The sequence below is a fragment of the Terrapene carolina genome, unplaced genomic scaffold (genome assembly GCF_002925995.2).
Source record: "Terrapene carolina triunguis isolate 2854851 unplaced genomic scaffold, T_m_triunguis-2.0 Scaffold67, whole genome shotgun sequence".
Lineage (NCBI taxonomy): Eukaryota > Metazoa > Chordata > Testudines > Emydidae > Terrapene > Terrapene triunguis.
In genome coordinates, this window is record NW_020664418.1 from 15,668,108 (window position 1) to 15,694,163 (window position 26,056).

Sequence of the window (26,056 nt, forward strand, 5' to 3'; positions counted from 1 at the left end):
TATACTCTGTGTGACGTTATGAGTGTAATATAATATTTCATTGAAAGGTGACAGGGCCAGAAAGAGTTAATTAACTCACAGACTGACCTGACCCATGGCCGAACTTTAGAGACTGGTTAGGAAGATATGTAAATGAATAAAACTTTGAAATGCAAGTCTGTATTGTTAGAGGTAGAAAGGTAGATGTTTGCTCAGGTCTTGTGATATAAGCAAACAAGTCTTGTCTACTGCTATAGCTTTGATTCAAAGATCAAAAAAGGAGTATTAGTATTTAGGAAGACACTTGAGTGAAATAGTATTATTGTCTATGTGTCTCTTTGAAGGTTGTGGTAACCTGTATCTGAACTGTTTAATGGATAAATTATCCTGTGTTAATTGCCATGATGTTTAGGAGAAGGAAAGTTAAGCCTATTGTTTTCTCAGGCCAAAAGGCTGCAGGAAATGTATAAATACCTTGGGACATGATCCTTCTTCATCTCAGATCTGCTTTGGGTTTCAAGAGGGGGAAACCTTAAGCCACAGGGATTGAGATCCCCAGTCACTGACTGGAGTCACCCTGAATATGGACATTGGACTATAACCTATGGACTATTTCTAAAAGGACTTTTGGCAACTACAGGCTCATCTCTGCTGTGTATCTGGATCTTAAGAATTGAATTCAAGTCTGAATGTATATTGATCTTTTAACCAACACTCTCTCTCTTTTCTTTTTTAATAAATTTTAGTTTAGTTAATAAGAATTGGCTATAAGCATGTGTTTTGGGTAAGATCTAAGTTATAATTGAACCTGGGTGTGTGGCTGATCCTTTGGTATTGGAAGAACCTTTTTGTTTATATGATGAGATAAGATTTTCAGTAATCATCATCGTATCTGACATGTGTGTCTGGATGGAGGCCTGAGGCTGGGTACTTTAAGGGAACTGCATTATTTGGACTTCTGGGTAACCAGTGAGGTACTATAGAAGCTGTTTTGTGCTGGCTTGGTAAATCTAAGTATTGGAATATCACCAGCTTTTGGGGTTTGTTTGCCCTGTTCTGTTTGCAGTTCACCCTGATTGAGTGACCTCAGCTGGCTCCCACAGGCAGCATCCTCACACTCTAATTTCCACAAAAACTTGTGTGGCAGGAGTAAGCTCCCAACTCACTTGGATTCTATGAATGGAAACTCTTAATGGTGATAGCTGGAGAAGGCAAAAGGGGATTTCTCATAGACATACCCATCAAGATGAGTCATTAGTGATCATTTTACCAAAGGGGGATGAATACTTTGGATGAGAGACCAGAGACTAGGATGTGAAAAAGCAACGACTATGCAAAGGGTGATTCACCACTGGCTTCATGACCCAACATAAAAGCATCTCCCCTGACCACAAAAAGCAGCCAAGATAGCTTGGAACTAGATATTTTAATGCACTGGTATGGGTATCAGGGCAAAAGGTTAGAGGAAATGAAATGTGGGAAGAGTAAGATTCTCACACTAAGTAAGCTACTCATTCTATTAGATGTCAGAAACTATTCATCTTTAAGAAATAAGCAATGCCAGTTTCCACATACATTCTTTTTTCTCGTGTCTGCTGTTGCTCTTGTACTAGTCCAACACAGTGAAAACTACTGAGAGCGCTTGAGTCTATATTGAGAAGACAGAGAGGTTAGGCATGCAATAACCACAGTACAAGTGCAAGGTGACTGTACAAAAATACGTATTTCCTATGTACATGTGTATTTATCCAATCTGCATATACAGGTAGGATAAATACACATGTATATAGGAAATTATATGCAACTGTGCAAAAATTAGGTATATAATGGCACCCAACCTGATGATTTCTCTCCCTGTCCCCTTTAAGCAAATATAGTGCTGGTGATATGTAGCAGATTGATAGTTCAGGAGACTAAAGTAATTTAGATAAATTCATGGAAGTTAAGTCCATTAATGGCTATTAGCCAGGATGGATAAGGAATGGTGTCCCTAGCCTCTGTTTGTCAGAGGGTGGAGATGGATGGCAGGAGAGAGATCACTTGTTAGGTTCACTCCCTCTGGGGCACCTGGCATTGGCCACTGTCAGCAGACAGGATGCTGGGTTGGATGGACCTTTGGTCTGACCCAGTATGGCCATTCTTATGTTCTTAGTAGCTGCAGAACAGGCACTGAACAAGCAGAAGCAGTATAAACTACGCTGGCCCAACAATGTGTCTCAATGTCTTAGGCCTGGTCAATGCTAAAAAGTTAGGTCGACCCAGCTAGGTCACTTGAGGGTGTGAAAAATCCACATCCCTGAGTGATGTAGTTTATTTATTTGGCATATGCAATCTGGTCAAGCCAAGCCACAGTGTTCTTATCGACAACATTCAAGGCACGAAGACACCCAGGAAGTTGAGTCATTTTTCAGTCCTCAACAATGTGTGTCATAGTTTGTGGCTACCCAAACTGATATAGTGGATTGTGTCTAAAACGCTACCGAAATTCTGCTGCAGCAAATTCCATGTCCAGTATGAAACCGGTTCGGAAGGCTCCATTGCCTTCATGGTAAATCAAACCCAGGTTGACGCTGAGTGGGGTCTGAGAAAAGATAATTATTTGTGAGTTTCTCCGTGAACCATAAAGCCCGCCACATGTCCTCTACAGTAAATCCCTCACCTGGTAAATTTATCCACAACAGGTGTCGTGAGGGCAGATGCCATGTGGTGGATTAAACAAGCCTTTACTTAATAGTAGATATGGCATATCACACAATTTCATCACAAGTTTGCTTTGCTTTCCTCTCTGTGAACACCGGGCAGAGCAATATTGCAGAGAGCCAGTAACCATGGTAGAGGAGTAGATTTAAGTAGTTAACCTGATCTAACCCTTGGTGTAGACAGTCAAAGGAAAAATTATTCCGTCACCTATCTACCGCCTCTTAGGGAAGTGAATTACCTACATGGCAGAGAAAACGCCTCCTGTTGGAGTAGGCAGTGTCTACATTCAAGTGCTGCAGCTGTGCCACTGTAGTGTATCAAGTGTAGACAAGACTTTAGAGCAGAGGTGGGCAAACTACGGCCCATGGGTCATTTTAAGCTGGCCCTCGAGCTCCCGCTGGGGAGCGGGGTCTGGGGCTTGCCCTGCTCCAGCACTGCAGCCGGGGAGCAGGGTTGGGGGCCACTCCACGCGGCTCTTAAAAGCAGCAGCATGGCCCCGCTCCGGCTCCTACGCGCTCCAGTGGCCCCCCTCCGGTGCTCCAATGGGAGCTGTTCTCGGAGCCTGCACCCCTGAGCCACTCCTCCAAACCCCTCGGTCCCAGCCCCAGAGCACCCTCCTACACCCCAAACTCCTCATCCCCAGCTCCACCCCAGAGCCCACATCCCTCACTCCCTCCCGCACCCCAACCCCAATTTTGTGAGCATTCACGGCCCACCATACAATTTCCATTCCCAGATGTGGCCCTCGGGCCAAAAAGTTTGCCCACCTCTGCTTTAGAGAGAGCCTTTTAGCTTTAAAAGGATAGCTCTGTCTTCATGTCTATTCCATCTTTGGTCTCCCAGATGAAGTTTTTGACAAAATGTTCAAACCTGAGTGCCTAAAGTTAGGCTCCTAAATCCATATTTAGCATCTAAATGTAAGTGATCTGATTTTGAAAGGTACTGAGCATCCGAAGCTCTCATGGACTTCTGTGGGATTAGTGCCTCTGAAAATCAGGCCACTTATATTTGGTGTTAAATATGTATTTAGGAGCCTAACTTTAGGCACTCAGGTTTGAACATTTTGGCCTATTAATTAGTAAAAAATTTAATAATATTTTGTCAAATACAGAGTACTACAAAAGTGCAATCTCAAGCCTACACATAACGTATTAAGCCTCTGTTTTAAACAGCTGTAAGTAAGTATCATCCTTACTTTCCTCCACATGTGTAAAAAGGCAGAGGTGCAAAGTGACTTCTCTAGGATCACACAGGAAGTTTGTGGCAGAGTTGGGATGGGAACCCAAATGTCTTAATATATAATCACAGGCTTTTAAACACAAAACTATCCTTCATCCTTTTGATGTGAACACCTGCTCAAGAGCTAGAGTGAGGTCACCAACTCATTTCCTACATATCACCTAATAGCCAAGGCTTTGTAACAAACTTTGATCACTACCCTGTTTCAAGTGCACGGGACTGAAATAGTGATGATGACCTGGTGCAAGAGACACTGCACCATTCTTAGAGCAATTAATGCAGAAAGAAGCTGGACCTGAAATAGTAAGACCCTTAACAAAAAGCTACTAACACTGTGCTTTACAGAAACTTCTGCTAGAGATTGGGAATATGGAAATGTATAGAAAAAAAGATTAGGAAATACATTTCAGCCATAGTGGTCTAATAAGGGGGAGTCCGCTGTCTTGAGGGAAATTGTAGGTGTAGACAAGGATATGTAGATGAGCCTGGGATGTGGGGGAAAGCCATCAGCACACATCCCTTTCTTTTTTTTTTTTTCTTTTTTTTTTTTTGCTCTCCGAGGTTTCTTGGCTGTAGGAATCTGTTTTTCCCTTACAGACTTCCGAGCTTCCCAAACAGGCAAAAAAGCAATTGTTACAACTCCAATGCAGTTGGAGTCAACATCAAGTTTTAAAAATAGTAAGGATTCATTTTTTATTAAAAGAATTTGACCAGCAATAAGTAATTAGTTTATAGACTTCCTGAGGTGAAACTTGACCTTCTGATGAAAGAGGCTTGGTTTTCCAAGTCTTTATTGGCTCCCACCACAGCAGACTCCCACTCTGGAACTGTTTCCTGACCTTTGGAAAGGGTCATCCATATTTAACTGGGAAAAAAAATGTGCACTACATTCTGATACTCTGTGGTAACATGGTCTCTCTCTTTTAAAAATAAAATTGGTGAGTTCAGTACACATTTAAAATGAACTTTTTCTTTCTCATGATAAAACATCGTTTAAAAATATCCTTGCTTGGTTAAATCAAATCATTGCTGAACGGAGACTAGCTATCTCCCTTCTACTGCAGGATAATTGCAGCAGTTTGTGCTTATACAAGATGATGGGGGGGGGGGGGGTTTGGCTGTGGGTGAGCGGAGGGAGAGAACAATATTAAAAAGCTGTAGAGAATTTTTTGTGACTCCTCTACCTAAATATTGCACCCAGACAATATATAGGATCCCTCACCCATAAGCTCATGCCAAATATAAATTGTCCTGAGCCAATGCCCTGGAAAAATATGGGCTTTTAAATTATGACCACCCCAATGTCCAAAAGAGTAAGCACATTGGCTACTTGGGCATCTGTTCAAATAGGAAAGGGAGAGACTATTATTTGAATATATACTCAGCAGGGTCATTATCAAATTTCTGAAAAACTCAAAACAAGAAAAATAAAGAACTGAATCAATTATTTAAATTCCAAACACTTTTCTGTGTTGCAGAGGATTTATTTTTAGAGCTGTCGATTAATTGCAGTTAACTCATGCGATTAACTGCAAAAATTAATCACGATAAAAAAATTAATCATGATTAATTGCAGTCTTAATCACACTGTTAAATAGAATACCAATTGAAATTTATTAAATATTTTTTGATGTTTTTTCTACATTTTCAAATATATTGATTTCAATTAAAACACAGAATACAAAGTGTACAGTGCTCACTTTATATTATTTGTTATTACAAATTTTACACTGTAAAAATGATAGAAATAGCATTTTTCAATTCACCTCATACAAGTACTGTAGGGCAATCTCTTTATCTTGAAAGTGCAACTTACAAATGTAGATTTTTTTTGTTACATAACTGCAGAGGCGGATTACGGTTTTGTGGAGCCCTGGGCCAGAGCAAGTGGGGGCCCCTCCCCACCTCTTCCTCTTGCAGTCCCCCCTGCCCCTCTCCCCGGTGCTCCTGCCGGGGAATGGGGTTGGGGTGCAAGGGCTTCTCCCGCACGCCCAGCGCTCCTGCCGGGGAGGAGGGGCTTCCAAGGGGTGCAGGAGTGCTAGGTGGGCAGGTGGAGCAGGTCGGGGCGGCACCCATTTTTCCAGGGCCCTCCAATTGACCAGGGCCCCTGGGCACGGGCCCTGTTGGCCCAGTGGCTAATCCGTCACTGCATAACTGTAAACAAACTTGTTTGTCTGAGCGATTGGCTGAACAAGAAGTAGGTCTGAGTGGACTTGTAGGCTCTGAAGTTTTATATGCTTTTATTTTTGAATGCAGTTATTTTTTAGTATGTAATTCTACATTTTTAAGTTTAACTTTCATGATAAAGAGATTGTACTATAGTACTTGTATTAAATGAATTGAAAGATACTATTTTGTTTTTTACAGTGCAAATATTTGTAATAAAAAATAAGTATGAAGTGAGCATTGTACGCTTTGTATTCTGTACTGCAATTAGAACAGGAGTACTTGTGGCACCTTAGAGACTAACAAATTTATTTGAGCATAAGCTTTCGTGGGCTACAGCCCACTTAGCCAGATGCATCTGATGAAGTGGGCTGTAGCCCACGAAAGCTTATGTTCAAATACATTTATTAGTCTCTAAGGTGCCACAAGTACTCCTGTTCTTTTTGCAGATACAGACTAACACGGCTGCTACTCTAAAACCTGTACTGCAATTGTAATCAATATATTTTAAAATGTAGAAGACATCCAAAATTATTTAAATAAATGGTATTCTATTGTTTAACAGCGCGATTAATCGTGCGATTAATCACAATTATTTTAATTGCTTGACAGCCCTATTTATTTTATTTTTACTGGTCTTCCCTATTACTATCAAAATGGGCAATTATTCTGTTTCTAAGGCCTTGGCTACACTGGCGCTGTACAGCGCTGCAACTTGCTGCGCTCAGAGGTGTGAAAAGGCCCCCCCCCACCTCCCGAGCGCAGTGAGTACAGCGCTGTAAAACGCCAGTGTAATCAGAGCCTGCAGCGCTGCACACTCGCTCGCAGCGCTGCAAGCTATTCCCCTCGGAGAGGTGGAGTACATACAGCGCTGCGAGAGAGCGCTCTCAGCGCTGGCGGCGCGACTACACTCGCGCTTCACAGCGCTGCCGCGGCAGCGCTGGGAAGTCCCAAGTTTAGCCAAGGCCTAACTCTTTGAGCAATTAACAGTAACACTTCTTTATTTCTCTGCCCTCAATCTTTCTTCCACTCTATTTTAGTTCCCATGTATCTCTCAATCCACATCACCTTGTTCTGATGCTTGTTTCAACCTCTCTTTTTCAGTAAGAGCCTTACCAACACCACCTGATGAAGATCACACATCTGCTCCTGTATAAACACTTCCCTAGTGACGCCAGAAACGAAGTAGAATCTGGAGAGCCTAACTAGTTCTGCTGACAGTGGCCCACCTCAGGAAAGTATTACTGACCAGACTGCCTATCAGAACAATCATTTTGTAGGTTTCTCCTTTTTGGTTGATGGAAAAGAGTGCAACGTGGTTAAGGATTTCAGAAATCTAAATTTAACCTCCTGGGCTGCTATACTGAATTAACTCCATTTTCATAAATCAAGCCACTATTTTTGTAGCGTAAAAACAAGAGTTTAATGTGAGTAAGCTCAGACAATCTGTTTAAGATTTGCAGCTGTTTATCCTCCCCTTTCACATTAAATTGCCAGCAACATCTTGAAATTCCCAAGAATTCAAAGAAAACTGAGAAAATACAAAAAGGTGTGTAAGAAGGGTAACAATATTACATAGCAGAATGGTATAAATCACCCACAAAAAAAGCCAGGAAATTTCAATTTAAGGCTTTCGTTTCATCCTTAAATCTCTTCCTTGTGCTGTACCTTAGGTATCAGAGCAGATGTTATAATCCCAATCCTTCTCAGTATGTACTTAGTTCTGATTAATTGGAGTTATGCAAAGGTGGTACGACAACAGAAGAATAAGATCTTAGATTCATCAGCCAGAATGCAAAGGAGGTGGTAGTCTTAACTCTCATAATTTCTCACATTAGACAGTTTAAAATGGCAGAGTCATCTTAACAAAATCACGTCTCTCTGAAAGTGTGTTTATCTACTGTCACAACTAACTTCTAATATTACTGTAACTGAAAGCAGTTAACAAGATTTGTATATATATTTGTATATTTGACAGCACTTTATGTATAGTCAGTTTGTCTGTTTTTCTTGTATTACTCGGGTAGTTTTCTCATTCACACAGAAACAAGGGAGATTAAAACCTTTAAAAAATAGAAAATGTAATTGTAAAATCAAAAATATCGGCAGATGGAAGGTATAGCATCTGAAATCCCTTTAACTAATTTAATTTTTTAAACTGACTAGACTTCCAGTTGATGGTGTCCCTTCAAAAGAAAATGGCTTCCATTTTCAGAGCTTGAAAACTCTACCTGACATCTTGCCAGTGAGTAGAAAGTTTTCACTGATGAGAAAGGAACCTATATTACCCACCAGAGAAGCTAAAGAAGTTAAGCTTTTATTTTAAACAATGAAGCTTCTACCTTTTATGGTTGTGAAAATAACTTTTCAAATGTTAAACAATGCAGTGCCGTCTTTCTCAGTCTACAGATTGTGCCTGGGTATCTTCTGTTGCTCATGGCCTTCCTAATCCCTTTCACTCCCCAGCTGACAAGACTATGGCCACTTTCAAAGCTAGTATAGGGAAACCAATAGGCAGCTGTGAAATTGGCAAGAACTATATCAGCTTCACTTTGCCACTATTTGGGAAGGCTATGAACAGCTGCAGCAGCAGGCACTGGTGCTTTTCATGGAGAAGGAGCTACCAATAAATTAAGGTTTGGGGATGGAATTGGTGGAAAAAAATGTCTCCTTACAAAAGCTGTGAGGATAGGGAGGGATAGATTAGCAGAGACTACCCTTCTCTAAATCCATCCATCGGAGGGCTCAAAGGCAGGGGAGTAAAAAAAATAAAAAAATAAAGAGTATATTTTGCAGTTTAGACACTTGTGATGGGTTTGGCTGCCACCTGATGTGCCAAGGCTACTTCTACCCCTGCCTTCCCTGCCATCTCGGGGCCCCAGCACCCTGTCTTGCTGAGCCAGACACACCCGTCTGCTCCAACAAAGACCCAGGGTCTGAATTATTTGCCCCAAAGCTGCAGGTTTACCTGAAAGCAGCTCACAGAAGCGTTCTTGTCTTTAACACTCAGATGTCCAACTCCCAATGGGGTCTAAACCCAAATAAATCCGTTTTACCCTGTATAACGCTTATGCAGGGTAAACTCAAATTGTTCGCCCTCTATAACACTGATAGAGAGATATGCATGGCTGTTTGCTCCTCCAGGTATTAATACATACTCTGGGTCAATTAATAAGTAAAAAGTGATTTTATTAAATACAAAAAGTAGGATTTAAGTGGTTCCATGTAGTAACAGACAGAACAAAGTAAGTCACCAAGCAAAATAAAATAAAACATGCAAATTTATGTCTAATCAAACTGAATACAGATAATCTCACCCTCAGAGATGCTTCAGTAAGTTTTTTCCTCAGACTGGACGCCTTCCAGGCCTGGGCACAATTCTTTCCCCTGGTTCAGCTCTTGTTCCAGCTCAAGTGGTAGCTAGGGGATTCTTCATGATGGCTCCTCCTGCTTTGTTCTGTTCCACCCATTCATATAATCTTTTGCATAAGGCGGGAATCCTTTGTCCCTCTCTGGGTTCCCACCCACTCCTTCTCAATGGAAAGACACCAGGTTAAAGATGGATTCCAGTTCAGGTGACATGATCACATGTCACTGCAAAACTTCATTGCCCACTTGCCAGCACACACGTATACAGGAAGACTTACAGGTAAAACAGAGCCATCTGCAGTCAATTGTCCTGGTTAATGGGAGTCATCAAGATTCCAAACCACCATTAATGGCCCACACTTTGTATAATTACAATAGGCCCTCAGAGTTATATTTCATATTTCTAGTTTCAGATACAAGAGTGGTACATTTATACAAATAGGACGATCACACTCAGATTATAAGCTTTGAAATGACACCTTACAAGAGACCTTTTGCATGAAGCATATTCCAGTTACATTATATTCACTCATTAGCATATTTTTATAAAATCATATAGACTGTAATGCCACATCTACTAATCAGAGGCCAAAAAAAATCTAGCTCTTCCCTTCCCCACAGCAGATCTAGGGACAGCACCATGGTAGGAAATTCAGGACTTCCTTCTTCTCCTCAACAGCTGTGGACAGAGCTGGACTTCTCACTATGGCATTGACCTTAAACCACAGTTGCCTTGCCTTTTGTATCAGCCTCTAGCATTTGGTACATTTTCTAATCTCTGCCATTATACTCAGTTTTGTATTTTAATCACACAGTGAGAAGCACTTATCACATTTAAAAAAAAAAATTTAAACAGCATTTGAAAACAACTATTTAAATTTTACAATTGGCATACCAAAGGCAAACTCCAGCTGGCAGCTGCCATCTTACAGAAAAGTGACTTGTGACACTAACCGTATACAAGCCAACTCTCAGCAATTTCCTCCCACCCCCACAATGTAATCTTTTCTCCTGCAGAGCTATACAAAAAGGCAGGCTAGTGGAGAAGTTTAAGTAACTGTTCCAAGGACAACTGTGATCTAAAATGTAGTTACCCTTGTAAATCCCACCAGTTAGCAGGAGTGTTCTGCCCTCACTAGGCAAAGAGCACAAAATGAATGTCTGTATATAGGGCAATAGAGTGAATGGAGCTGGGAGAGGAGGACGACAACTGGGGGGAGAGGAGGAGAGAGAGCAAATCATTCATTTATTTTCTTGAGTAATAACATTTTCAAGAAATGTGAGAAAGTAGGCTAATTTTCATTTTCAGTCTCAGTGTGGCACACTGTATTATTTATATTATAGTAGCACCTGGAATTCCCATTGAGATTGGATCCCCATCGCTCTAGGCAAGTCACTTCACTGCTCTGTGCCTCCATTTCCCCTTATTCCCTGTGTTTATCTAGATAGTCCCTGCCCCACGTCTCTTACTTTGCTGTCTCTTACTTTGTTGTATATAGTGCCTAGAGCAGGGATCGGCAACGTTTGGCACGCGGCCGTCCAGGGTAAGCCCCCTGGCAGGCTGGGCTGGTTTGTTTACTTGCCATGTCCGCAAGTTTGGCCGATCGCGCCTCCCACTGGCCGCGGTTCGCCGCTCCAGGCCAATGGGGGCTGTGGGAATTGGTGTGGGATGAGGGATGTGCTGGCTGCCGCTTCCCGCAGCCCCCATTGGCTTGGAGCGGCGAACCGCGGCCAGTGGGAGCCGCGATCGGCCGAACCTGCGAACATGGCAGGTAAACAAACCGGCTCAGTGACTTACCTTAGATCACACAGGAGAGCAGTGGCAGAGCTGGGAACAAAACCTAGCTCTCCTGATTCCCAGTCCAGTACCATACCACCAGGCCACCTAACCACAAACTGGATAATTCTGAAATGCAGGTCTGAAGTTTGACCAACAGGCAGTTAGAGATTGGTGGGATAACCACCCAATTTCATTTTTGCATTAAAAAAAAAAAAAAAACAACAGGCTAGTATTGTTCCAAGTAAAATTACGATTAGAGGGTTTGACAGTACTTGTCAGTCAGCCTATTATTGTGTTGGTTTTCATACAAGTAACAGGGAAACATTTTGGAAAAAAATAAGAAAATGTGATTGTAAAGCCTCAAAGGTAAGCGAAGTACCTGAAACTACTGACTAGATTTCAAATCAGTTGTATCCCTTTAATCTCTTGCCTGTCTTCTGTATAGCCACGTACAAATACCACCATCCTCCTGGCCTGCTTCACCATGCCTCCCATTCTCTTTCTTTGAGTTCCTCCTCAAAACATACTTTATGAAGTTTTACAAATCCTAGTCCCTCTCTCTTAGCAATGATCCCTAACAGAAAAAAATATAATAAATCTGGAATCTCTCTACTGCATGCATCACTGAATAAAATACCATATGATCTCCTTCATTCATCTTCCATTCCTTCTAAATTTTGTAATCATCACTTGTCACATTTTGTCAATGTAACATGGGATCTCTTTGGGCAATGACCCTGAGTTTTACCTATCTGTTAAGCCCCAAGTATATTTCTAGCAAACAATAAATTTTACTTTGGCTTCAGGCTGCCAGACAACAAGTTTTTCCTAGCCTGCAAAAACCTACAACTGCAGAAAATATTAGGTGTGCCTTTTAAAAAATCCAAATTGATTTATATCAAATATTGCGAATTAGGAGAGAACTCTCACCCGGTCGCCATAGAGTGTCTTCACCAGATGCACTACAGCTTGCTGCTAGGGAATATAAATTGCTTGCTGCTAGGGAATAAGAGGCTAACAGTGATGCCATCAAGATAAAATGGTGCATTACCCATCACCACTCATATTTTAACCTTCTTCCCCCTCTCACTTCCCCGCTAGCAAAGAAATGGAACAAAAAACCTACCACCACCTCACAACACCTTAAAAAGAATGCGTTTTCCAAAATGTCTGAAATTAATATGAAAATCAGCCCTCGACGTTTAAAAGACTTTTGTTAAATTGATAATTAACTTGACTAAAACATCCTTGCACATGACAGGACCCCCCCTTTCTCACTGTAGCCACAAACTACTATATTTCCAGGTATTATTGTTACAACCCTAACCCAACATCAATCACAATCTCTTATTGGTTATGTAGGTCAGTGATCCACATCTGCAAAACCTGAAGAAAAAGCATATAGTGCACTATAGACCAATAAAGTTTCTACATTTTAAAATCCTTATTTAGAAGACTCCAGAAATAGGCAATTATAAACTCTTATCTGAAAACTTTGCTGGCCTCAGAATAGAGCTGCATCTCTAATAAACTAGTACTGCATGAATAGATATTAGATTTTAAAAATATATACAGTTTAATTCCCAAGAGTATATAATAAAACATTAAGCTAAAAGCGATAGTTAGAATTTTAGAAATGTTCTGGCATTTTCTAAGCATTTGTAATCTCCTCCATCCTCCCACTCTCTCCCTATTATAAACCTTTAAATGCTTTGTGTGTTTATTTGCATATCAATACTCACAATGCTCTTCCAGTTCACAGCAGTACAGGCATCTGAGCTCTGGGAACAAATTGAAAGGTTTGGTGTACTCAGTTATTTTCTGCATACTTTGCAAATGCTCTGATAAACATATTCCCTTATAATAGTTCCCTTGATAAACAATTTGCTGGACTAGACTCTTAAAACAGAATTTAGGCTATTTTATAAGTGGTAATAAGGAATTAGAATATACACTGAATAATAGCTTAGCTCAATGTATGTGTTTGTTTAAAACTACTTTTTTAAAATACATTTTTTTTTCCAAACGGAGAAAAACATTTGCAGTAGTTCTAGCTAGCAAAATTAAATGTAAGCGGAGTACAGGTCTGTCTCATCTTACGCTGGGGTTACGTTCCGCAGTCAGCGCGTAAAGCGAAAATCGCGTATAGTCAAAATTACATTGAGTGTAATGGCGGGCGGAATCGTCCACACTACGGGTACAGTATTAAAATTGTTATTTTCCTCTTTTTTGTTTTTTTTGTTTTGTTTTTGCCAACCGTGTAAAGCTGAAATCGCGCATGTTAAATGCGCGTAAGATGCGACAGACCTGTAACTGATTTTGTGCTAACCACCTTAAGAATTTTATAAAAATATATACTTGTTTTAGGAGAAAAAAGCGAACAGCTTTTTTAATGTAAGCAAACTCCATGTTTTAAAGTGTTAGCAAGACCCACAGCCTCTTTGTATCACTCTCGATTCAAGGCAATCCACTTTAAAATTAAAAAAAAGAAAAAGAAAAGAAAGGTCTCAATGTTTAATGAAAACAGGTTGGAAAGTCTAGTGCAGAACAGTTGTATTCAATTTTGGACCTGTTGGCAAACAAGAGCAGGTCCTTGCGACTGGTCAGGGCTAGTACCATTTGGGGATTAGTACAAATGCTTTCAGGACCAGTACATTTTTCCAGACTATTTTGAGATGAGAATTAGAAATAAAAAAACCTAATTTCCATAGCTCATGGAACTCAGAGCTTCAAGTATCTGCTACTATTGAATACAATTTTAAACCTGATATTATTTAGGTTTGAGGACATCAGTCTTCAGTAAGCAATATGTACTGGAGTCTATTTATGGCTTTAAAATATTTACAAGAATATGAAGAAGGGTCAGAGATCACAGCTGAGTCAGAGAACCGGGCAGTTCTTCCTGCCTTCTCTTCCCAACACCAGCCATAATATAATACTTCAAAAAGCCACTATTAGTGCTTCCAGATTTCAGTATTAATGCTTAGTACTTTTTATAGATCATTTTACAAAAACATAGTAACACATGCAGTACAGTGGTTTAGAGATGACCTGCAAATGATAAAGCAAAATTGGAAACTGCCAGAGCACTGGTGGAAGACGACGGGGCATTACAGCATATGGAATTTTTAATCAGAACTTTAGGCTGCATGGTATAACAAAATGCTTCTTCACTTCCAGAACAGCCCACAAGACAGCTTGCTGGACCCATGCTGCCTCCAGTCAGTTACAAAGTAGAGTTTCATGTTACATTGAGGATAAAGGTACTCAGATTCAGAATAACTTGTATACCTGCATGAAAACAGAGCAATGGCTGGAGGGGACAATTGCTAGTTCTTTATGGCTCGTGTTTCATCCAGACTCATTCTCTGATATTGCGAGCCCCAAACAGTTAAAAATCATGAGTGAGCCTCCCGCACCAAAATCATGGCATTGGCTTTGAAATCAGGATTTAAAAAAAAAAAAAAAAAAAAAGTTCTGAGATTTTTTTTTTGTTATGGGATTGTGAGGTTTTGTGATGCTGTGTACAAGAAAGGTGACCATTTATATCACTTTTCACTGTTATACAATTTCCATAAATCTTATACAAAGTGTATCATGGAAGGTATCAATGGAAAGGTTATGATTTGAAGCATGATTATCCTATTTATATGCATGTATCATCATTGTATCAGAAATTATGAATATTGGCTATGTACTTATATCTTACACGTGTTGCATTTGTGGGTGACACCTGCCAGGTAGAATTTACATCACTGCTTACCCCGTCCAGGTAGCTCTTCCTGAGTAGCCAATGGCCACCCTCCTGTGATTCAGCAAATCATGTAAGGATATATGAGATGCTCCTGTGACCCTGGACTCCACGTTGGGCCAGTAACTTTCCACAAACAGGGGCTGTGGACTTTGTTTAGAACAGTAAGCTTCCATGCACATGGCAGAGGATATAAAAAGGCACCTGAGACATCCCTAATTTGACTGTTTCCTGATCTGATTCTCTGGACTGTGGATTTACAACTAAAAGGAGCATCTTGAACTATGGACAGAGAACCTTACAATCTTTTGGAAGTTACCAGAGAAACTTTACAAGCCAGCAAGCTATTCTATCACTGCTACAAACCTGATATAAGGACTTTGCAATCATGTGTATGTGTATGATCTATTAACCATTTATAACTGCCCCTTTCTTTTATTATTAAATCTGTACAGGGGACTGCATTTGGCTTCTGGTTAACCAGTAGGTTACTGCAGAAGCTCTTTTGTTCCTGGCTTGGTGAATCTAATTATAGAATAAACCAAGAGTTTTGGGGATTGTCTGTCCTATTTCTTACAGCCTGTACTGAGCGTGGCATTTTCAGTGTGGCCCATACCAGGCACCCAGTCACAATTTATCTTCTCATTTTTGAGACTTTGAAGTTCACATTTTTAATTTTTTTCTTGGCAATCATGATGGCTAAAACCCTTTTTTTTTATATAAATAAAAAGAGAGAAAGAAAGAAGAGAGTCTCACTTAATCACATGACTCCAGGAGGTGGGGCTTTAAGACAACCACGAAATATCACAAGAATCAAAAGAGTAGGCAACACTGAGCCCTTCTGAAGGTGGTAAGGGTGCTCTGCAAGTTGGACACAACTTCTTCTTGGAGAGTGAAGGTCAGAGAAGAAGTACTGGGTCTACTGCACATCATCTTCCAGTTTTCGGAAAGTTTATTGAGAGGATTGTGGCAGGACCCATGACAGGTTCTACAGATTTCATCTTTCCTGAATCCCACTCATTTGGACTTTAGACTTGGGTTTGAGTAACAAGCAACATTGATTACGGGGCTTCTCTTTACAATGGAGGACAATGAATTGTCTGCGCTGATTTTATAGGATATCAACTGCCTCTGATACCATTGCTTATTTAAGGGATACACAATTGTTAGATGTCACATGCATCCGAAGAAGTGGGTATTTACCCACGAAAGCTCATGCTCCAATACATCTGTTAGTCTATAAGGTGCCACAGGACTCTTTGCTGCTTTTACAGATCCAGACTAACACGGCTACCCCTTCGATACTTGACACAATTGTTAGAGTGGCTCTGTTCATTGCTTACCAGATGGTGGTTTGGGGCAATTTCTCTTCTGACGTGATAGCTTTCATGTGAAATAGTCTGAGATCTGTTTCGTCACTCTTCTTGTTCAACATGTTTGAGGCCATAAGAAGTTGGTAAACTGCAGCATATTCAGTACATTTGCCTGTACTTAACTGTGTTTCCAACACATCTGGACCAGCTGATCCAGTATTGTGAATAATATGCAGTCCCAACTAGAGATTACAGTAAATTAATCTTGAGGTGACAGAGGCATGTTATTATTATTCATTTGTATTATTGTAGTGCCTAGGAGCCCTACTCATGGACCAGGATCCCATTGATGGTATGTCTGCAGCTAAAAAGAAAAGCTGTGCTCCTTTGGCCCCACACAGATGCAAAACATATTTTTAGCTATAGTTACTAGATCTTCCAACATCAGAATCTAATAAAACTCCAAGAACACAAACCTGCCTCATAAATGGTAGCCATGTTATCTTAAGCAGGGCTGCAGATGTTTCCCTCACTAACTCTTCCAGATTCTTCCTCAAACTCACCATCATCATGCTAGTCTTGTGCAATTTGAGTGGTGAACAGCTGACTCCAATTTCAAAAAGAGTGGATTGGAACCACTCAGAATCTCCAGTCACTGCAAAAGTCAGCCTCACATCTGCTGAGCAATGAGTCATACCGGAATCACACAACACAGGTACTCTGCCTTCACTGACTTCCAATAGCCTCTTGAACTCTGTCTAGAAACTAAATTTCCATCTCTAGAGCCCTAAATTAATGAGGACGCTGAGGGTTTGTCTCTCCTCTAATGTAATACACCTCTACCCTGATATAACGCTGTTCTCAGGAGCCAAAAAATCTTACCATGTTATAGGTGAAATTACGTTATATTGAACTTGCTTTGATCCGCCGGAGCGTGCAGCCCCACCTCCCCGGAGCGCTGTTTTACCGCTTTATATCCGAATTCATGTTATATTGGGTCGCGTTATATTGGGGTAGAGGTGTATTAGCAGAGTTGGGAACAGCGGACTATTCAAGCTATAGGTCCATTGTTTCAAATAAGCAGGAGCCCGATGGCAGGGCATTTTCTACAAGAAATCCTCAACTCTAATTTGGCTTCCTTCTTTAGTCATCAGAATCCAAACTTGTTAATTCCACAGACCCCATCTTTCCTCACCAGCACTAAGAGAGATTGAAGGAGGATTTAAGTGAGGCATTATGGTATGCTTGTGCAGAGTGTGTATTTGTTTACTTCTTTTGTCTATTCATTAGAGATTTGATTAAATAAAGGACAAGAGTTACATTTTCAGATGGCATGATTTGAAATGCTATGGGTAAAAGTCACCATGGCCCAAAAGTGGGTTGGAGAACAATCTCTTAATAGGCCAGTCTGCATCATTCCACCACATGTGCCATTACTCCCTGTATTGGAAACACCTCTTTACCTGCTCCTAATAAAGCTGCATGTGAAGTTTTATGTCACACTTATGCAATGACAGTTTCAGAAGAGAGAAACAGCAAACTCTATAGGCTGCTGCATATGTAAGTCTTGGGGCACAACTGGGAACACAGCTTGACATAACCTTACCAAAAGCTTTCTTTCACAGCTCACTTTCCCCATCTCTCCCAGGCACACGGTAAGTGACAGACCTATCTCCCACTTCACAGCTCACGAGACATGCTCAGCATATTCTGGACTCGTGATTACATTAGAATTTCAGCTTTTATTTTAATATGGAGATGTCTCCGGTGCCTTTTTATATCTTCTAGCCCTGATGGTTGCAAAGAAAAGCTTGAAAACATGAACTTAGTGTAAATGTAACCAAAGCAACAATATCCTTGTCAGTCTGAAGACTGCACAGAACAACAGCTCTGAGAGGTGCGAAGTGTTCCATGAATCTCAATATGATGCTAACTCTAAAACCAGTGGGTCTGGCATATCCACCCAAGCAGATACACCTGAGCTGCTGGAGTGAGTACTACTAGTACCCTGATGCCTCCTCTTTCTTAATGGGGTAGAAAGCTTGCCTCAGCAGCCAATCCTGAGTAGAAGGGGGACCCATGCCACTGTCCCTAACTTTTGTGGGTGGGGTTGCTAGTGGATGGAGCCACAGGGTCCCAGGATCACAGTGTGCCTAGAGCTCCAGGCTGCCTTAATCTGGCCCTGCTTGTATGGTATTGACTAGTCTGGCCTTGTAAATCAACCCTAGTTTAGTATTTACTGATGGTATGCTAAAAAAAGCAAATAATGGATAAACAGCTTTGTGAGGCTAGAAATTGACATGCCATTAGGAGTCTAAGGCTTTGAAAGAAAGACAAGGGAATCAGTGAAAGAACCAAGCTATGTTCACAGTGGGGAAATGGACAAAAATTTCCCATCAGTTCTAACACCAGCTCACCTGAAGAAGCATGAGCTACAGCATAAACTAGACTCTAGCAGCCACGCCTGTTTTAACCATCATTTTAGTTAAAGTTGCTGAAAAACAGTCTAATTAAAACAATGTAATACTGGGTTAGGCTGATAAAGCCCTAGTTTCACTAGGCTTCCAATTATTCCAATTTTTTTTTAATTAAATTTTCACCAGGGTAGACAAGGCCATATTGGCTAAAACCCTCTATTGTCCCAAAGACAACCATCACATTCAGGAGACAAAAATCAACCAGACAGGAATGTCTGAACAATTTTAGTATCTAGGAAGTAAAAATACATTAGGGCACAGGAGAACTAAGGTAACAAGCATTAAGAACATTCATGTAGCAAGAGTCCAAACAGATCTTCAGCAATGTTTCTTAATGCATGCAATTTATTTCTATGTTACAATAGATATTAACTACTGCTTCCATAACATAGAAATTGTAGTTTAGAAATAGAATTTAATTTGATTAAGAACTGTTCCAAAGAAGGGGCATTACAATTATTTTGTAGTTTTTTGTTTTTTTTTAAATTTTGGAACACTAACAAAGATCACCAGCACATCAAACTCCCCTTTTTCAATACAGTGAATGAATAAAAACCATCATGACACTTCTACAATATTTAAGAAAAGAGGAATTTTAAGCTTGTTCACAATTCTTTCCCTCTATTCCACAGTTCTTGGGTTCCTTTTTAAATAAACTGCCACTTTTCACCAAAACACCTTCACTTTGCCAGGGACTTCATACATATTGCTTTTATCAATAACACATTCTATGACTCTCTTAACGTGTTCTACGTGGGGAGTCGGGCTTTTGAGGCATGAAAAAGCAGCTTCACTATAGGAGGGGGGGTTGACTCCTCCCGAGCGGCCGGGGCTCCGGCTGGATAAGAAGGTTGCACCTCTCCTCTGAGGCTTGCTGATTCTCTCACTAGTCTGCATCCGTTTAGGGGGAAAAGACGTGGTTCGCCACTGATTCTCCTATTCGGGTCTAGTTGCTGGGGCAGCGAGAACACCAGATCCTTAACCTCCCCGCAGTGCCCACCGGACGCCACTTATATGGTGGTGACCAAGAGGATCTGCTGCCCTGCCCCACAGGGTGACTGGGCTGAAAAACACCCTGTGGGAGAAGCCGACACCTCGGTGTTGAAAAACAAAATGAAAGACGAGCCTCCGGGTTCGCAACAAACCGCCCTTCTTTGCGTGAGAATGCGGGGTTCTCATAAACTACCACCTACGCCGACCTTGTGACTCCAGGGCTGGAGGCGGCAGTAGCTTTTCGAATGTAAGGGAATGGAACCGGGAGACTCCAGACCTTGAAAAGATCAGCCTTAGTCTCCGGACGCTGTTGCTTAAGAAGGTTCTGATGAATACCGTTCCATGAGGTCCTTTCCCTCATGCGATGTCAATCTCTATTTTCCTACTATTCTTTTCCACTCTATCCACCTTCCCCTCTTCACGGGATTCTCGTAATGATTGTATTACCATGCTCGACGTCACATTTCTTTAAGTCATTCAGTTTCAACTACAGTGATTTTTCTTGCTTCCAGGTGGCGGCAATTCTTTAAGCTACAATACAACCTATTTAATAAATTTTTCAGTTGCTTCCTTCATTAGCTTTCTAGTGACTTAAAGGCACATTGTTGGGTATACAACGTCACAACTTATTATATTTACTTCCGTACAAAAAAAACAACCGATTTTTAGTCACAACAATTCCAAATACAGTAACATGGTGAAACCAGCACTATTTTACATTGGTTCTGTTTACCGTATGTTGCATAAGAAATACAATACACAAAACTGAAATCAATCAACTGATGTCTACTATCAATCTAGTCTCTTGAGAAAGAGGAGGGGGGAGTCATTTGTTACCATGTACGTACAGTATCTTTACCTATTTACCCAAAGGGGCAATTAAGAAAAAACAGAAAGCATACAAAGAATGGAAGAGGGGAGGGATCAGCAAGGAAACCTACCTTATTGAGGTCCGAGCATGTAGGGATGCAGTGAGAAAGGCCAAAAGCCGTGTAGAGTTGAACCTTGCGAGGGGAATTAAATCAAATAGTAAGAGGTTTTATAGCCATATAAATAGGAAGAAAACAAAGAAAGAGGAAGTGGGACCGCTGAAGAATGTAGATGGAGTGGAGATTAAGGATAATCTAGGCATGGCACAATATCTAAATGAATATTTTGCATCGGTCTTTAATAAGGCTAATGAAGGGCTTAGGAATAGAGGCAGCAGGACAGAGGGGAATAAAGAAGGAGGGAATGACATTACAGTATTAGAGGTGGAAGCTAAACTTCAGCAGCTAAACGGAACCAAATCGGGCAGACCGGATGATCTTCATCCTAGAATATTGAAGGAAGTGGCGCAAGAAATTGCAAGCCCCTTAGCGATAATTTTTAATAAATCTGTAAACTCGGGGGTGGTACTGTTGGACTGGAAAATAGCTAACGTGGTTCCTATTTTCAAGAAGGGGAAAAAAAGTGACCCGGGTAATTACAGGCCTGTTAGTTTAACATCTGTAGTATGCAAGGTCTTGGAAAAAATTTTGAAGGAGAAAGTAGTTAAGGGCCTTGAGTTGAATGGTAATTGGGACAAATTACAACATGGGTTTACGAAAGGTAGATCGTGCCAAACCAACCTGATCTCCTTCTTTGAGAAAGTAACAGACCTTCTAGATAAAGGGAATGCGGTGGATCTAATATACCTCGATTTTAGTAAAGCGTTTGATACGGTACCGCATGAGGAATTATTGGTTAAACTAGAAAAGATGGGGATCGATATGAAAATCCAGAGGTGGATAAAGAATTGGTTAAAGGGGAGACTGCAGCGGGTAGTACTGAAAGGGGAACTGTCAGGTTGGAGGGAGGTCACCAGTGGGGTTCCTCAAGGTTCGGTTTTGGGTCCGATTTTATTTAATCTATTTATTACTGACCTCGGAACCGAATGTAGGAGTGGGCTGATAAAGTTTGCGGATGACACAAAGTTGGGAGGTATTGCTAATTCGGAGAAGGATCGGGATATTCTGCAGGGAGACTTAGATGACCTTGTAAATTGGAGTAATAATAATAGGATGAGATTTAATAGTGAGAAGTGTAAGGTGATGCATTTAGGGATGACTAACAAGAACTTTAGTTATAAGCTGGGGACGCATTGGTTGGAAGTGACGGAGGAGGAGAAGGACCTCGGAGTCCTGGTTGATCGCAGGATGACTATGAGCCGGCAATGTGACGCGGCTGTTAAAAAAGCTAATGCGATCTTAGGATGCATTAGGCGAGGTATTTCTAGTAGGGGCAAGGAGGTGCTCCTTCCGTTATACAAGGCGCTGGTGAGACCTCATTTGGAGTACTGTGTGCAGTTCTGGTCTCCTATGTTTAAAAAGGATGAATTCAAACTGGAACAGGTACAGAGAAGGGCCACTAGGATGATCCGAGGAATGGAAAACCTTTCCTATGAAAGGAGACTCGAGGAGCTCGGTTTGTTTAGCCTAACCAAAAGAAGGCTGAGGGGGGATATGATTGCTCTCTTTAAATACATCAAAGTGATAAATACCAGGGAGGGAGAGGAATTATTTCAGCTCAGTACTAATGTGGACACGAGAACGAATGGATATAAACTGGCCGTGGGGAAGTTTAGGCTTGAAATTAGACGAAGGTTTCTAACCGTCAGAGGGGTGAAATTTTGGAACAGCCTTCCGAGGGAAACGGTGGGGGCGAAAGACCTCTCTGGCTTCAAGATTAGGCTAGATAAGTTTATGGAGGGAAATGGTTTAATGGGATAATGTGATTTTAGTCAATTAGGTAATAAAGTGCCATCGCTGGTAAAATGTGGGTCTGGCTAGAGAATCTTGCCTGTATGCTCGGGGTTCTACTGATCGCCATATTTGGGGTCGGGAAGGAATTTTCCTCCAGGGTAGATTGGCAGAGGCCCTGGAGGTTTTTCGCCTTCCTCCGCAGCATTGGGCAGGGGTCGCAAGCTGGAGGATTCTCTGCGACTTGAAGTCTTTAAATCACGATCTGGAGACTTCAACAGCTGAGTTAAGGGAAAGTGGGTGGGTCAGCTTTTGTGGCCTGCATCATGCGGGAGGTCAGACTAGATGACCATAATGGTCCCTTCTGACCTTTAAGTCTATGAGTCTATTTGTCTGAGGACATCATAAATAAAGACCTCCATCAACAACATCCACCTCTATCAGGGTGGTAAAACACTGGAATAAATTGCCTAGGGAGGTTGTGGAATCTCCATCTCTGGAGATATTTAAGAGTAGGTTAGATAAATGTCTATCAGGGATGGTCTAGACAGTATTTGGTCCTACCATCAGGGCAGGGGACTCGACTCGATGACCTCTCGAGGTCCCTTCCAGTCCTAGAATCTATGAATCTAGGAAATGGAGATTTTACAATAGTTTAATGTCTAATATCTAAGATTTGTGGGAAATTAATGTTCTTTTAGTTTTACCAGCACTTTTTAGTAGGGAAGGGCAGACATTTTCTAATCACTTCAGTGTGAAACCAAAATAGTCCAACTTTCCTGGAAGTAAAAGCTATTGTTGAAGGGGCACAAGATTGGTGCAGAGATATGGAGCTTTTCACTTCCAGCTAAAGCTGAGCAAATAATTGAGTTTCGGGAGGGGGTGGGGGGAAGTGAATTGAAACGTAACTCTTCAGCACCTAGAAAAATGAAAAACTTCAAAACACACAAAAAGCACAAGCATGTACTACACCACACAGGAATTACAGCACCAAAACAATTAAGCTTGAATTCATACAGGAACCAACCACTGAAGCCAGGAGGAGATCAAAGTCAGCTAATCAAATGATGACAGTGAGGGCATTTCAAAGGGGCAGATTAGCTGAGAAAAAACCCCCCAGCACATGTCTTCACTACAGAGTATTAGTAATTCATTAAAGAGAATGAATTCTGAGCTTGGCATGCTCCAGATTACTATCTGAAGCCTTTGTTTCAACCAGTGGCAAGGCATGAATCCAGCTTGGAGGAAATATCTGTACCTAACATTAGCACTGATACAACTCTCATTCTGGTAAAAAGGGAGATGACGGTGTGAGACATAGTGGCATCCCACTCACCCACTTTTTCAGGATGAATGAGCTTGCCCTAGCAAGTGAGGAGAGTTACGATATAAATGTCTGAAGAATTTAAACCTTAATTTAAAAAAATTTATATTTCCATCCATTATAGCTGCAAAGAGCCTTCCAAACAACAAATGGGTATAGATCAATTTAGTGCTGCCTTTGTAAGTCTGCAGAAAGATAGCTCAAGTGACTCTGCTGCTAATTATAGAAGTGTAGGTCTGGAAGGGACCTCAGTAGGTCATCTCATCCAGTCTCCTGCACTCAAGGCAGGATTATATAATAACTAGACCATTCCTGGCAGGCGTTTGTCTACCATATTCTTAAAAACCTCTAATGATGGAGATTCCACAACCTCCCTAGGCAATTTATTCCAGTGCTTAGCTACCCTGGCAGTTAGGAAGTTTTCCCTAATGTCCAACCTAAACCTCCTTTGCTGACATTTAAGTCCATTGCTTTTTGCTCTATCCTCAGAGGTTAACGAGAATAATTTTTCAACCTCCTCCTTGTAACCTTTTACATACTTGAAAATTATTATCAAGACCCCTCAACCCCTAGTCTTCTCCAGATTAAACAAACCCAAGTTTTTCAATCTTTCTTCACAGGTCATATTTTCTAGACCTCTAATCATTTTTGTTACTCTCCTCTGGACTTTCTCCAATTTGTCCACATCTTTCCGCAAATGAGGCGCCCAGAACTGGAAACAATACTCCAACTGAGGATTTATCAGCACGGAATAGAGTGGAAGAATTACTTCTCATGTCTTGCTTACAACACTCCTGCTAATACATCCCAGAATGATGTTTGCTTGTTTTGCAACAGCGTTACACTGTTGACTCATATTTAGCTTGTGATCTACTATATCCCCCATATACCTTTCCGCAGCACTCCTTCATAGGCAGTCATTTCCCATTTTGCATGTGTGCAATTGATTGTGCCCCTTCCTAAGTGGAATACTTTGCATTTGTACTTATTGAATTTCTTCCTTTTTATTTCAGACCATTCCTCCAGTTTGTCTAGATCATTTTGAATTTTAATTCTATCCTCCAAAGCACTTGCAACCCTTCCCAGCTTGGTACTGTCCACAAACTTGTACTCTCTATGCCATTATCTAAATCATTATAAAGATATTGAACAGAACCGGACTCAGGACTGATCCCTGCAGGATCCCACTCGATATGCCCTTCCAGCTGGACTATGAACCACTGATTACTCTCTGGGAATAGTTTTCCAACCAGTTATTCATGCACCTTATAGTAGCTCCATTTAGACTATATTTCCCTAGTTTGCGTATGAGAAGGTCATGTAAGACAGTATCAAAAGCCTTACAAAAGTCAAGATCTCTCTCATCTACTGCTTCTTCCCCATCCACAAAGCTTGTTACCCTGTCAAAGAACACTATTAGGTTGTTTTGACACAATATTTGTTCTTGACAAATCCATGTTGACTGTTACTTATTACCTTATCTTCTAGGCCTATATATAGGAGATGTTTGATAAATTTTCATAACTATCCTTTTGCTCTCCAGCAGCATGGCAAAGACTGATCAGTTTCACTGCTACTATTCAAAAGCTTGTTTGCACCAGTGAAACTGTCAAGAATGTCATTTCAAGCAGTTGCTGCTTAGAAAAAAAACTAGCCACAGAGGCAGCCATGCAAGCACTGGGGCTATGTCACAGGGGAAAGACCTTCCCTTAAAATAAATAAATGAAAGTTGGGGTGTAAAGGTAGAGTAAAACCAGTAGTCTCTGGGAGAAAGATAACGGCAAAGAGCTTCTGGACAGAAGAAAGGAAAGACAGAAAGTTCTTTCTCCCTGCCACCCCCTTCTAACAGCTAGATGTGAATAAAAAAGATGAAACCTACTTGTGATTGCTAGAGACAGCTACCTGGTAGAAAATTCAGTCTCCTCACCTTCTGCCCAACTGTTGGTGCGAGAATAACTGAGTTTCTTCCAACATGTTGCCCCTGGGCTTCACTGTTGCTCAGCCCACACATCTCATCCTCCATAATTACCTCTGGGATAATAACAGCTAAAAAGTATCTTGTAATCTTTTCAAGACCTGGGCTGAAGGACTTACAACAAAACCAAGGAAAGATATTCTTGTTAAAGTCAAGAATTTGGAATCAGGAGTTCCAAACCCAGTTCTACCAGACTTTCAGTGTAACACAGGAAAGTAAGTCTCCCTGCCTCTTTTCTTCAATCCTAAAATGAGGATAATCTTTAATGTT

At 41.1% G+C, this 26,056-nt stretch overlaps 1 protein-coding gene across 2 annotated transcripts in view; it reads right to left on the reverse strand.

Annotated features, from left to right (window-relative positions):
- The window catches only part of HMG20A (high mobility group 20A), a 67,533-nt gene that overhangs the window by 39,813 nt on the left and 1,664 nt on the right, over positions 1-26,056 (reverse strand). The window contains exon 2 of one of the 2 annotated variants that reach the window (XM_029910782.1): positions 12,976-13,014. The exons of the other annotated variant lie outside the window; for it this stretch is intronic. The gene's annotated coding sequence lies outside the window, so the exon portion shown is untranslated. The remainder of the gene's footprint in view (positions 1-12,975; positions 13,015-26,056) is intronic. 2 annotated transcript variants of the gene reach the window in all.